This window comes from Rhinopithecus bieti, unplaced genomic scaffold, assembly GCF_001698545.2.
Source record: "Rhinopithecus bieti isolate Rb0 unplaced genomic scaffold, ASM169854v2 scaffold_25304, whole genome shotgun sequence".
NCBI classification, from domain to species: domain Eukaryota; kingdom Metazoa; phylum Chordata; class Mammalia; order Primates; family Cercopithecidae; genus Rhinopithecus; species Rhinopithecus bieti.
The window spans coordinates 721,281-735,664 of record NW_016811568.1 but is presented as its reverse complement, the minus strand read 5'-3'; positions in this window follow the sequence as shown (position 1 = coordinate 735,664).

Here is a 14,384-nt window from a genome sequence, read left to right as displayed (position 1 = left end):
ATCTCTACTAAAAATACAAAAAATTAGCTGGGCAGGGCCCGGTGCAGTGGCTCGTGCCTGTAATCCCAGCACTTTGGGAGGCTGAGGTGGGTGGATCACAAGGTCAGGAGATCCAGACCACGGTGAAACCCCATCGCTACTAAAAATACAAAACATTAGCCGGGCGCGGGTGGCAGGTACCTGTCGTCCCAGCTACTTGGGAGGCTGAGGCAGGAGAATGGTGTGAACCCGGGAGGCGGGGCTTGCAGTGAGCAGAGATCGCGCCACTGCACTCCAGCCTGGGCGACAGAGCGAGACTCCGTCTCAAAAAAACAAACAAACAAAAAACCCAAAAAACTGCTAATGGGTATGGGGATTTTTCATGAGGTAATGGAAATGTTCTGGAATGCGACAGCAGTGATGGTTAGACAGCCTCAAGAATATGCTAAAATTCATTGAATTGTACACTTTAAAAGGGTAAATTTTATGTGAATTACATTTCAATAACACAAACCAAAAATAAACCAAAAAAAATTTGCCCTACTTAAACACCTTCTGTTGTCCCCTGTTCATTACCCTTAGGACAGAGCACACACACACTTCCCTGGGACATGGTTCAGCTTCTTCCTCCACCTGCCCTGCCCGTCCCCCTTCCTGCCCTTCCTCCCTTCCTCCTACAGAAGGGCCCTGCTGGGGCCTCTTTCAAGGTCCAGGCTCTGGCACATGAAACTCCCTCTACCTGTCTGACAGTTAAATGCCTACTGAGTTTTTATCTGTGGTGGTAAGTAGGCACTGATCCCATTTCGCAGATGAGGAAACTGAGCCTCAGAGAGCTATAACAACTTGCCCAAGGTCACCTAGCTGGCAGATGGTGCAGTTGAGATTCAGACCCCAGCAGTGGCTTCAGAATCCATGATCTGAACCACTTTGGTTGGTGGCCTTCTGTGGTAGGCTGAAGAATCCCACGCTCGCCAAGATGTCCACATCCTAATCCCTGGAACCTGTGAATGTTACCTTATATTGCAAAGGTGCTGCAGATGTGATTAAGGATCTGGAGATGAGGAGATTATCCTGGATCATTACAATCACAAATGCCCTTATAAGAGGGATGCAGAGGGAGATTACAGACCAAAGGCAGAAGGTGGTGTGATGATGGAAGCAGAGAAAGAGGTCTGAAGATGCTACGCCACTGGTTTTGAAGATGGAAGAAGACGCCACAGCCGGGGAATGGAGCCCCAGAGGCAGGAGAGGGCAGGGAAACAGATATTCCTCAAAGCCTCTGGAGGGAACATGGCCCTGTGAACACCCTGGTTTCTGCCTGTTGAAACTGATCCTGAATTTCTGGTCTTGAGAACTGTAAGAAAATAAATTGTGTGTTGTGTTGTGGGTTTTTAAAATATAATTTTTTTCTTTCTTTTTTCTCCCGGCTTCTCAATAGGGCTAACGTGTATTGTTTTAAGTCACCAGGTTTGTGGTGATTAGTTACAGGAGCCATAGAAAATGAAGACACAGGCCAGGTACGGTGGCTTACACCTGTAATCCCAGCACTTTGGGAGGCTGAGGGCAGGTGGATCACCTGAGATCAGGAGTTTGAGACGAGCCTGGCCAACATGACGAAACCTTTCTCTACTAAAAATACAAAAATTAGCCGGGTGTGGTGGTGCATGCCTGTAGTTCCAGCTACTCAGGAGGCTGAGGCAGGAGAATCGCTTGAACCTGGGAGATGGCGGTTGCAATGAGGCAAGATCACGCCACTGCACTCCAGCCTGGGCGACAGAGCAAGACTCCATCTCAAGGAAAGAAAGAAAGAAAGAAAGAAAGAAAGAAACTGAAGAACTTTCCCTCCTAGAAGAGCCTATTCTGCCTCCCAGGCTGGACCCCTCTCTGAGAGGCTCTCCTGCCCCCCAGTCAGTGGCCCACCCTATTTTGTGCTCGTTGGGGATGCTTCCTATGACCTCTGACCCTGGAGCTTGCCTCGGTCATGACCTCCATGCTCACCCTGACCTTGGGCCTCTTCTCCGACTCTCAGCACTGACTTCACCAGGCTGGAATCATTTTCCAGTTGCCCAGGGGCAGGCACCAGCTCTGGGGCAGTGTGGAGGAGGAAAGCGAAGCTTGGAGGGGGTCACTGAATGCTCAAGGTCACTCAGCTGGCAAGTGGCAGAGCCGCTGAATGTGTGGTCAAGAGATGACCAGGGCACCCAAGCCGAAGGGCTCATAAGGAAAGAGGCCACACTGGCTGCCCACTGCCCCTAGGTTCCAATCCAGGCACCCATCTGGGCCCGCATAGAATTGGACCATTCTTGGTGGGCTCAGCTTTAGGAAAACCTGATAGCAAATTCCAAACCAATAAGAGCAAATAAATGAGGGGTGATTACCGACAATAAGAGAGGATACACTGCAGGGTGCCTCCAAATCGCATCTCCTCCAGTACGTTTTAAGTGCTTTATAGGTCATTAACTACTTGACAGAGAGAGCCTGACACTTAAAGCAAAGAATTTGGTACCTCTGCCAGGGAAAATCAATCAGAAACGAAGCTAGAGCATCAGTGGTGTTAAGATGTACTGGGTGGGCCAACGAGATTCAATTTACACAGAATTTTAAGACCCTCTCCATTGTGTAAAGTAAGGCACACTGGTATTTGAAACCATTTATAAATCCCAAACTAGAATTTAGAAACACTTAACCTCTCCCCTGCCATTTTTGTATGTGTGTGGATGTTAATGAAATATTTCAAAGACATAGAAAAGTACAAAGATAAGCTTAAGCATCTAACTCCCCCATCTGACTCTGTCAAATGAAATATTGCAGCTATGATTGAAGCCCTCCCCCCCCCTTTTTTTTTTTTTGAGATGGAGTCTTCCTCTGTCGCCCAGACTGGAGTGCAATGGTGCGATCTTGGCTCACTGCAACCGCCGCCTCCCAGGTTCAAGCGATTCTCTTGCCTCAGCCTCTCACGCAGCTGGGACTACAGATGCGTGCCACCATACCCGGATAATTTTTGTATTTTTAGTAGAGACAGGGTTTCACCATGTTGGCCAGGCTGGTCTCGAAATCCTGAGCTCAGGTGATCCACCCGCCTCGGGCTCCAAGAGTGCTGGGATTACAGGCGTGAGCCACTGCGCCCAGCCAACAGTTGTACCTGTAGAAAGAGGGTGCTTTGGATGGATGCAGTGGCTCATGCCTGTGGTCCCAGCACTTTGGGAGGCCAAGGCAGGAGGATCACCTGGGGTCAGGGGCACGAGATCAGCCTGGCCAACATGGTGAAACCCTGTCTCTACTAAAAATACAAAAAGTAGCTGGGTGTGGTGGTGCACGCCTGTAGTCCCAGCTACTAGGGAGGCTGAGGCAGGAGAATTGCTTGAACCCAGGAGGCAGAGGTTGCAGTGAGCAGAGATCGTGCCACTGCACTCCAGCCTGGCAACAGAGTGAGACTCCATCAAAAAAAAAAAAAATTGGTGGCATGTGGTGGCATGCACCTGTAGTCCCAGCTACTTGGGAGGCTGAGGCAGGAGAATCACTTGAACCTAGGAGGTGGAGGTTGTAGTGGGCCAAGATTGCGCCACCACTGCACTCCAGCCTGAGAGACAGAGCGAGACACCATTTAAAAAATAAATAAAAAATAAGTGTGCCTGTTTTTCCTTCCTGGCTTTTCAAATCCTTTCTGTCTTCTGGTTCTGCCTTGTCAGGGAGACCTAAGCTGACCACCCACCCCTGTCCAAGACATCACTCCTTCCTCTGAAATCAGACTGCAATTACTGCCTCTTTAATTAACTTGGCAATTAATCACCAGCTGCTTATGAAACAGCTTTTATTGTCCTTGTCCATCTTGCGATGTGGGTGGGAGTGAGGACCAGGGAGGAAGAGGGAGGAGGGGCCCTTCTCTGGCACCAGGCTGGGCAGGGTTGGCTGAGAAGGCCTGATGTCCAGAGGGTCAGCTGCCTCCCATCTCTGTTTCCGCAGCTGCCAGGCACCAGGATCTGTGGAATCCCAAGAGAACAGTGGGCAGGGACAGGGGCATCCACCTTGGGCAGCCCTGGGGCCTCTGCTCTTGCTGTTCCCTTCTAATCAAAATGTTCTTTCTTCACTGAGCCTTGTTGAATTGTGTCCCCCAGAAAGATATGTTGAAGTCCTGACCGCCGATACCTCTGAATGCAACCTGATTGGGAAATAGGGTCTTTACAGACGTAATCATCTTAAGATGAGGTCATACTGGATTAGGATGGGGCCTAAATCTAATGCCTGATGTCCCTGTAAGAAGGCCATGTAAAGACAGATGCAGGGAGAACTCATTCACCACACCATCAAGCCAGCTCCTCCTCTTCATGCCTCAATCTGGCTGCCTATGGGAGACAGGCTCTCAGACAGCATTTTCCTAGTTGATTAACCCTTCCCTGCCCAACTCCAGGAGAAGCTTCTACACCTTCCTTTGTCAGAGGAAGCCCTCTCCCCCATCCCATTTCATACATCATCTCTCAATCAAAAGGACCTTATTGGGGGGCCATCTCAAGGACCCCCTTCCCGTCAGAGAACAGCAGCCGGCAAGTCAGTCTGCTTCAAGATCCTTCCACAGGAAAATCCACCCCAAATGTCCCAAACTGTCAAGAGTGGGCAATGCAGCCTGGGTTGAGCAGAGTGCTTCCAACTTCCCCTGTGATAGGGGTGCAGTGGGGGGTCAGGGGGTGGATTCCCAGGAAGGGAAAGAGCCCAGCAGGTTACCAGGAATTTAACATGGAAGCAGAGGCTGTGTCATTCATACTGCCAAGCACAGTGTTGGGTATAGCATGCTCAAGCATGTTCATGGAGATGACACTTTTTTTTTTTGAGACAGAGTTTCGCTCTTGTTGCCCAGGCTGGAGTGCCAGTGGCATGATCTCAGCTCACTACAACCTCTGCCTCCTGGGTTCAAGTGATTCTCCTGCCCCAGCCTCTTGAGTAGCTGAGATTACCGGTGCCCACCAGCATGCTCAGTTAATTTTTGTATTTTTTAGTAGAGATGGGGTTTCACCATGTTGGCCGAGCTAGTCTCGAACTCCTGACCTCAGGTCATCCACCCACTTCGGCTTCCCAAAGTGCTGGGATTACAGGCGTGAGCCACCGTGGCCTGCCGAAATAACAACTTTTTTTTTTTTTTTTTTTTTTTTTTTTTTTTTTAGATGGGAGTCTCGCTCTCTCGCCCAGGCTGGAGTTCAGTGGCGCCAACTCAGCTCACTGCAAGCTCCGCCTCCCAGGTTCACGCCATTCTCCTGCCTCAGCCTCCGGAGTAGCTGGGACTACAGGCGCCCACCAACATGACCGGCTAATTTTGTATTTTAGTAGAGATTTTTTTTTTTCTGTCACCCAGGCTGGAGTGCAAGTAGTACAATCATAACACTGCAGCCTCCAACTTGGGCTCAAGTGATCCTCCCACCTCAGCCTGCCAAGTAGCTGGGACTACAGGTGCACACCACCACGCCCAGAAAACATTTCAATTGTTTTTTGTAGAGACGGGGTTTCGCCATGTTGCCCAGGCTGGTCTCTAACCCCTGGGCGCAAGTGCTCCTCCCGCCCTGGCCTCCCCAAGTGCTGGGATTATAGGCGTGAGCCACAGGGCCTGGCAGTAATAATCCATCTTCTAACCTATCTTGTGCTCTAATACAACACTTGATAAACGGGAAACTGAGCTCTGACACTGCACAGGGCATTGCTGTGTAGAGGATCTGAGATCCAGCGATGTAAGCATGTCCCAGCATCAGTTCAGCCATTCATTCCTCGGTTTCCTCATCCTTGGGAGAGAATAGTAATATCTTGTAGGGATGGGAGAGAATAGTAATATCATCTCGTAGGGATGTTGCCAACATTAAAGATAGCACTAAACACCTGTATGCATGTTTTCCACTAATTCATTCCACTAACTCATTTTTAGCCCGTACTGTGTGCCAGGCCCTGGGGAGACAGTGGTGAGCAGCACAAACCCCATGTCCCTATCTCCAGGTACTGTTTGGTAGAGAAGGACAAGGAAATGCAGGTAGCGTTATGATAGGGAGCACGGAAGCAGAGAGGAAAAGGCCGCAGAGTTCAGAAAGGTCCGAAAGAGCAGCGGCCGCCGCCAGAGCGAAAAGGCAGAGAATGAAATCCACAACCCCCCATCCCCACGGCCTTAGTCCCTTCTTTGTCTCAGCCAATCAGACGTCAGTATTGCTGGCCGACCGACCAATCAAGAGCTGGAACAGGAGCCCTAGTCTCAGGCCCGATTTCCCCGGGGAGGGCGGCCGGAACCGGCGCGCCCCGCCCTTGCCCCGACCACGCCCCGCCCTCCCCGCCCCAGACCACGCCCCGCCGCGGCCAGCGTCGCCCGCTTGGAGCCCCGTGGCCAGCGGCCGGCCGCGAGGCCGTTTTGTCCTGAGGGCCAGAGAAAGGGAGAAGCGGGTGAGGGACAGCCACGTGGCCGCAGGAGGATTTATAACGTTTTCTTTCGCCATCGACGATATCGCAAAATGTGTGAGAGAGGCGGCGGCGCAGCCCGGACCAGAGCGTGAGGGCGCGGGCCAGGTAAGCAGCCCCGGCAGTTTCGCCGCGGACGGGACCGGGGGACGACCGCGGGCACCGGCCACGCGCAGCGGCTCTGCGGGTTCTCGGCCGGGTCCGCGCTCTGAAGGGTCTCGAGAGCCATGGGTGGTGCAGGTGGGGCCCTCGAGCCGAAGCATCTCCGGTGACCCGGGGTTGCCGAGGAGGTGTAGACCAGCACAGGTGGTCCGGCCGGGGCGCCTCCGAATCTGGGGGTGGTCAAGACGGATCCCCAAGGCTGAGGTCGGCAGTCCCGGGGACTCGCAGCTGCTGAGCCTGTGGAGACGCGGACCCGTGACCGAGGCACCCTCCAGCAACCCAGGGGCAGGTGAGACCGTGTAGACGTGCGCTTGCAGTTGAACCGCGAGCAGGTGTAGACGCGGGCGGGTTCTGGACGCGGAAAGTTTGCCAGAGAGCGCTGAGCGGGCTGGCTGGGAGGATGGGTCTGGGCGTAGGCGGAGCCGCGCCTCCGAGGGGCGAGGCGCACATCTGGGGCGGGGACGGGACCCACCTGTCGGGTCTCAGTCGCCCCCCAGGGCAGAAGCTCCTTGGGCGAACTCCAAACTCCAGCCTCAGCGGCTGGAATTCGGGTGCCCCCTTCCTCGGGAGCTGCAGAAGCTGCAGCTAAGGCTGGAGAGGGATTTGGGGCGACAGAGCGAGACCAGAGGGGGCTCATTTTGAGTCTTTTAGACGGGATTACCAAGCACTCACTCTGTCCCTGGCCCCGGGGAAGCCTGAGGAGTCTCCACCTCACTTGTGAGGAAGCTGAGGGGCGGAGAGGCCAATTTGGCACCCGTCCCACGCTGGTAATAAGACCGGGGGACTCAAACCCCATTTGTCCTGGCTCCTCTTCTCCTCCCACCTCCGCCTCAGTGAGGAGAAAGGGTGCTAGCCATGGGGGTAGTGCAGGTGAGACCTGGGGCTGGGATGCAGGGAAGCCCTGGATTGAGACCCTTGGATCTGCTGGGGGCGAATCCCACTGCCTCTCTGTGGCTCCAGGTGACCCCGCAGTACTGGGTGAGAGAATGAACGCAGGAGGGAAGCTGGTGGCAGAGAGTACTGGGCAGAGGGTGCTAGTGCCCACCTGCTTTGTGCCCGGGGTGCTGTGCCTGGAGCGCTTCGGGTGGGGCAGCGTATTTATGCCACACTCTCGCCTCTAGGGGAAGGAAGACAGCCTGCCACAGAATCTGCCACAGGACAAGGGCAGAAGGTTTTCCCTTGGCTGGAGGAGATACCTGCATTTCTAGGGAGGTTCTTGGGGAGGCTCAGCTTCATCTCCCATCACCTTCTGTCCCTTTGGCCCTGTTCCTACTCCCACATCCTCCTGTCCTGGGATTTCTCCCACTACAGGGCCTTTTGCACATGTCGTTTATTCTTTTGATCAACAAATAGTCACAAATAGGCAGTGTAGACCACCACAGGTGGTCCGGCACACCTACTAAGTGCCAGGCACGCACAATTCAGCAGTGACTAAGACAGGCCTGGCCTCTGCCCTCATAGGGCTTCCAGACAAAGGCAGGGACATAGATGAACAACAGAAAGTCAAGAAGGGGACCAGGGTATGGGGAGGGGAGGCGACCTTAGGAGGATATCAGAGAGGGACTCTGCAAGGATGACAGTGAGTCAGAACAATTAACACTCCTCATCCTTTGGGCCCCAGCACCAATGTCACCTCCTCCTGGAAGCCTTCCCTGACCTCCCTGACTTGATGATTCTACTATGATGGACTCTCATAGCATGGGACCACCCCCTCCATGGACACTTTTATGCCATTGATTGGTCAATGTTTAGCTCCCTCTATTGATTGTAAGTGCCATGAAGGCAGGACCCAAATCTCTTCTGGATGGATGGGAGGCAGAGCGAATAAAAGATGGGTAGGATTTCCCCAGAAAAACAGGAGCGGCTCAGCCAGGTCAGGCATCCAGATGGCAGAAACTTTTCTTTCCTCTTCCCTGGCCCGAGTCCTGGGCTCCACACCCCATTTGCCGTTCACAGAAACAAAGTAAAAGAAACCAGCAGGCCTCGTGAAGAGAGAGGCCTGGCACAGCCTGGCCACTGCAGTGCCAAGGCTGGCCGGCTGCAAGGAGAATAGACCTGCCAGGGGAGGCCCAGGGCAGGCGCTAGTCCTGTTCCCTGAGCTCAGGCTGGCCTGTCTCCTCTTTCTTCTGTCCCTTCTCTTGGAGACTTGTCTCCTTCAAGGGCTGCTCTGGGAGAAGGTGGTGGCCGACGGGGCCCCCAGAGTAGCTGGGATATAGGACCACAGTGACTGCCCGGCCTCCCCCATCCTGGTGGGCAGGGCCCTGGGCAGCACCGCTCTGACCCACAGTCAGGTCTCCCGGCCAGCAATTGCTTGCTCAGTTGACCTACAGCTCATTGAAACTCTCACTTGGAAATTAGGAACCTGGCTCAGGGGGACTGACTCTTTTTTTTTTTTTTTCTTTTGCATAGTTTCTATACACAGTGAATCCTCCCTCCCCTGGCTCCATCGGACCCATATGCCTGGCACCTTTCCTGGGGCAGATGAAGCCCTTGCAGATGCCTAACAAAGCTTTTCTTCAGTCTCCCACACCCCCCACTGCCCCACTTCAGGAGCTTCGAGTGGCCACCGCTCACAGCTAGAGAGACAGTCAACTTGCTTTATTCAGGCTCTGGCGAGGACAGAATAAGAGCAGCCTCCCCACCCACCCACCTGGCCAGCAAGCCTGCTGCCTGGAATGGCTTTAAAAATTAATTTACAATGATTGACTCCCTTTTATTCTGTGGGGATCTGCATTTTAAATATGTATTTAGATCAGATTCACAATTCACAGTTAAACCTCAACTGCCTCCCCCAACCCAGCAGAAAGAGCACAAGATTCAGAATCAGGTGAACAGAAGGTCAGGCTGAGTTCTGCTAATGATGAGCTGTGTGGCCTTGGGCAAATTACTTAAGCTCTCTGCACCTCCACTGGCTTCTCTGGAAACTGAGGTTAGGGATAATCCCTCCCTCACAGAGTGCTGCGAGGATTAAATTAGATAAGTTCAGGGAAGACCTGTACAGTGCCAGACCTGTGTTTTCTTTTCCCTTGTACTGGCTGTCCTGCTAATTAGCCTGGTGACCCTGGGCAGGCCACTCAGCCACCCCTGGCCTCAATGTCCTCATCTGTAAAGGCTGGGGGTGGGGATTGTGGTAGGAGATGAAGGCACAAATACCCCACCCTCAGCCCCTTCCACACCCCCACCTCCTCCTGCCCTCTCCCCACCAGAGACGATACTGTCCCCCTCAACCACTTCTTGTTATCTGAGCTCTGGGTTTTAATTGGCGATGGCCCCTCCCCAGCTGCCTCTCCTGGCTGCTCCCCGTGAAGTCTCAGGCTTGCAGCCCTGAGGGGCCTGCAGTTCCTGGCTCATTTTCAGGGGCAATTAGCTGTGATGTCACAAGCCTAGGTGGTGGCCTCTGCAGGGCAGATGCTTAGCCAGGCCACCAGGAGGCCAGGACCCTGCTCCATCTGTGACCTGCGGGGCTCCCCCAGGCTCCAGGGGTCCCCATTACCAGTTGTAGGGAGGCAGGGCTTCCAGGCAAAGCCATTTCCATTTCTGCACTTGATGGCTCCTTGAAGCCCAATCTGCGTGTAAATGAGTTCTACCCTGTGCTTTTGTTGGCAACTGTCGGCTCCCTGGAAGCGAGGGGCTTTGTCAGGAAGAACAAAGCTGTGTGGTGTTTTTCTGATTTGGGGGGAAGCATTCTCCTGGGGGAGAGCTCAGCGCTTCTCAGTGTCGCTCTCCAGCCCTGGTTCTCAGACTTGGTGGTTTTGTTTTGGGTTTTTAAGTCCTATGGCTTAAGAGTCACATATGTTTGTGTGTGTGTTGGCTGAGGGTTTTTTTTTTTTTCCTCCTTTTTGGCTTACATAGCGTTCCAGAGACTGAACTTCTCAAATCACTGCTTCAACAGCTTTTAAAATCTGGACCTAGTTACTCCTGTCATCCATGTGTAAAGATTTAGAAAAAAATCCCAAACCCAAGGGTGGGCAGCCGCGAGGATGTACAGCTCCTGGCACTGTGCGCTCACCGGAGACCTGAGGTCAAAGCTCAAAACGCTGAGCACCTCCTGGGAGGCAGGAGCACGGTCTGCTCAGTGCCAGACATCTGGATATTGAGAAAACATCTGGGTAGCTGGGGTTTTCAGGTTTCTGCCTGACATTTAATATCACAAACATTGAGCCTGCTCCTGTCCCCCGCCAGCCACGCAGCTTCTCCTCCCAAACACACCCAGCCTCTTCCCCTGCCTTCCTGATGGGTAAGAAACATCCATTCTTTCCAATTCCCCAGCGTTTTCCCCCTACCGGAAATCTGATGGGCTTATGACATCATGGCTGGCTGCTGAGCGATGAAGTGGATGCCACAAAGAAATCCGACATATCAGATAGATTTTGAAATCGGTTTCCCTCCAGCTGTAGTAACAGGCGTGAAGTCAGGAGAATTTGATCTTTGTTTAAAAAAAAAAAAAAACCATAACAAAGTCTTGCCCTGTATTAAATGCAATTTTCTCAAAAACAAGCAAACCTTTTGGACATTATTTTATTTTAATAGAAATGCTGAGTTTTATGAAACTAAAGTGGCTAATAAATCAGACCTGAAGCTTTGTGTGAGCATTCCGTTTCTGTTGAGTGTTTGTGTCCTTATTCACTAATAAAAGAGGAGCTAGGAATGGTTTATCTCTCTTCATTATTCAAATGAGATAGCTCTTTCATTTTTTTAGGCCAATAAAATTCACAGGGTAAATTGCTGGTTTATGTTTTTCCAGGAATCCATTTTTATGAAGCGACCCTGGACCTCACCAGTCTGCAGACACTATATTCCCCTTTGCTGGTTTTCCTGGCTGTGAAGCCCTTAAGAGAATGCAGTAAAGGTTTTCAGTCTCCTGGCTGCGCTCAGGGGATGACCGGCTGTCAGCAGGGCGGGACCAGGACTGGTGGGCCAGGCACTTCTTGGGATGAGAAACCTCTTTGAAAGGAGAGAGTCGGCCGGGCGCGGTGGCTCAAGCCTGTAATCCCAGCACTTTGGGAGGCCGAGACGGGCGGATCACGAGGTCAGGAGATCGAGACCATCCTGGCTAACACAGTGAAACCCCGTCTCTACTAAAAAATACCAAAACTAGCCGGGCGAGGTGGCGGGCGCCTGTAGTCCCAGCTACTCGGGAGGCTGAGGCAGGAGAATGGCGTGAACCCGGGAGGCGGAGCTTGCAGTGAGCTGAGATCCGGCCACTGCACTCCAGCCTGGGCGGCAGAGCGAGACTCCGTCTCAAAAAAAAAAAAAAAAAGAAAGGAGAGAGTCAAGAGAGGAACAGAAGTAAAGGGACCTGGGGGCTGGACGCAGTGGCTCATGCCTATAGTCCCAGCAATTTGGGAGGCCAAGGAGGGCAGATCACTTGAGGTCAGGAGTTCAAGACCAGCCTAGCCAACACAGCAAAACCCCATCTCTACTAAAAATACAAAAAAATTAGCCAGGAGTGGTGGTGCACGCCTGTAACCCCAGCTACTTGGGAGGGAGGCTGGGATAGGAGAATTGCTTGAACACGGGAGGTGGAGGTTCCAGTGAGCTGAGATCATGTCACTGCACTCCAGCCTGGGTGACAGAGGGAGACTCCATCTCAAAAAAAAAAGAAAAAGAAGAAGAAGAAGAAGTAAGGGCACCTGAGACATGAAGCCTAGGGGCCTGGGAGGGGGAATACATTTTCTTCCTCCTCAAAAGACAGCGAGGACCTCAGAAATAACTCCAGGCTGAGGGGACCTCATTATTCACCTCTGAAGTAGGCTCGGGTGCAAGATTCCACATGTCGTGCCTGCCACGCACCCAGCACAGGGATGTCCCAGACCTGGGCTGAGGCCCCAGCTGTTCCAGAGGCAAGCTTCGGGGCCCTGGCCAAGTCACACCACCTTTCAGCTTCTTTCCCTGAAAGTGGGCACAATGGCCCCCGCCCTGCCTGTTGGAAGAACAGTAGTGCTGGATGTGTCACACCATGCTTGGCTCCGAGGGCATCTCAAAGGGCTCCGAGGCCATTCTCATAGCTGGGAAAGGTCAGTGTGGATTCTGGAGTTGAATTCCCAGCCTGGGCTTGACTCCTGGCTCTGTCACCTGCTATCTGCAAGACGACATTGATCTGTGTGACATTCACTGTGCCTTGGTGTCCTCACTTGTCAAACAATAATAATAGTAGGACCGGCCTCACACGTGAGACTGCTGTGAGGATGAGTGGCCTTAGAAGATCTGGACTGGCGAGTCCATTAGCTTCATGAGTATGTCCTGGGCCCAGGAGACAGGTTGCTGGCTAGGACCCCCCGGCCTAGGATGGGAGGGGGTATACCAAGCCGAGCACAGGCGGAGGCTAATCAAGGACTGACAGGAACATCTACTCCTCTCTCTGCAGAACTTTCCATGACTCCAATCGCCCAAAGGGAATAAAGCCCTCTCATTTTCTGGGCCCCTGGCTCCTGTCCCCAAGGCCTCATGTGCTGCTCCCCTCCGCCGGTGCTCTGTCCATCCTCCCAGGCAGCTTTGGATGCAATGCTAACAGGCAGTTGACGTTTATGGGGCACCTGCCATCGTGTTGCTCAGCGCAGTTTCCGTGGATTAATTCATTTGATCCCCACACAAACCCATGAAGGGGGATAGTTAGCATTCCTGTCAGCAATGGGGACCTCAGAGGTTAAGTGTCTTGCTCATAGTCCCAGAGCCCAGATTGAAACCAGGGTTGGGCTCCTGCACCGTCCACTTAACCTCGGCTCCGCTGGGCCTTCTTCCTCCACTTTCTCGCCTTCCCAAAACACCCACCTCCATCTGCCAAGATTTCCACCACCTCACCCAAGAGGTCTTCCCAGCTCCCCCTCCGCAGTGCCACCCGAGAAATGCTGGTGGTGCCCCACGTGCCCCTCAGGGTGTGGCTCTCTATGATTGGCCCTAGGCCCCTTGTCCGCCTCTCCTGGAGGCTGGGAGCTGGGCTGTGGCCTGTAATGTGTCCCCTGCAGGCCCAATGAGCAGGCATTTACTGAGGACCTACTATGTGCAGGACATGGGGACTTATATAGCAGGTGCCCACACCGGCCTGGATTTCTCTCCCAAAACCTAGACCTGTCCAACCAACAGCTTGTGCCACTTCTTCACCTGGATGGCCAGTGGGCAGCTCCGCCTCAGCCAGTCACAAATCTCTCACCTCCATTTGCCCTTCACTTGCTCAGGCCAAAAACCCTGGGATTATTCCTGACCCTTAACTCCTCCTCTCGCTCTATCTCAGCAATCTACCCTTCCTTCCACCTCCACTTCACCACCGGCACTGCCCATCTGGATGGCATAGCAGCCTCCTCTAACCTCTGGAATTCATTCTTCACATAGTAGCAGAGTGGTCCTGTTAGAACTTCAGTCAGCTCTTGCTTGCCTCTGCCCAGAGCTCTGCAATGACTCTCAGGCATTCAGGGTCAGGGAGGGCCCTGTCAGTGGCCCCAGCTTGTTCCCTGTCAGACCTTGGCTCCTGCCCCCCAACTCCCTCATGGATCTTGCTATTCCTGCAACATGCCGTGTGCAGTCCTGCCCCAGGGCCTTTGCATGTGCTGCTCCCTCTCCCCAGTATACTCTTTCCTCTGATATTTCCATCACTCCCCCATTTGCTTCCTCCAGTGCTCTAATCAAATGTTACCTGTGTGGCTGGCATCGTGGCTCATGCCTGTAATCCCAGCATTTTGGCAGATGCAGGCGGGAGGATCGCTTGAGCCCAGAAGTTTGAGACCAGCCTGAGCAACATGGCGAGACCCTTTCTCTACAAAAAATAAAAATCAGCTGGGCGTGGTGGTGTGCGCTTATAGACCCAGCTACTCTGGAGGCTGAGG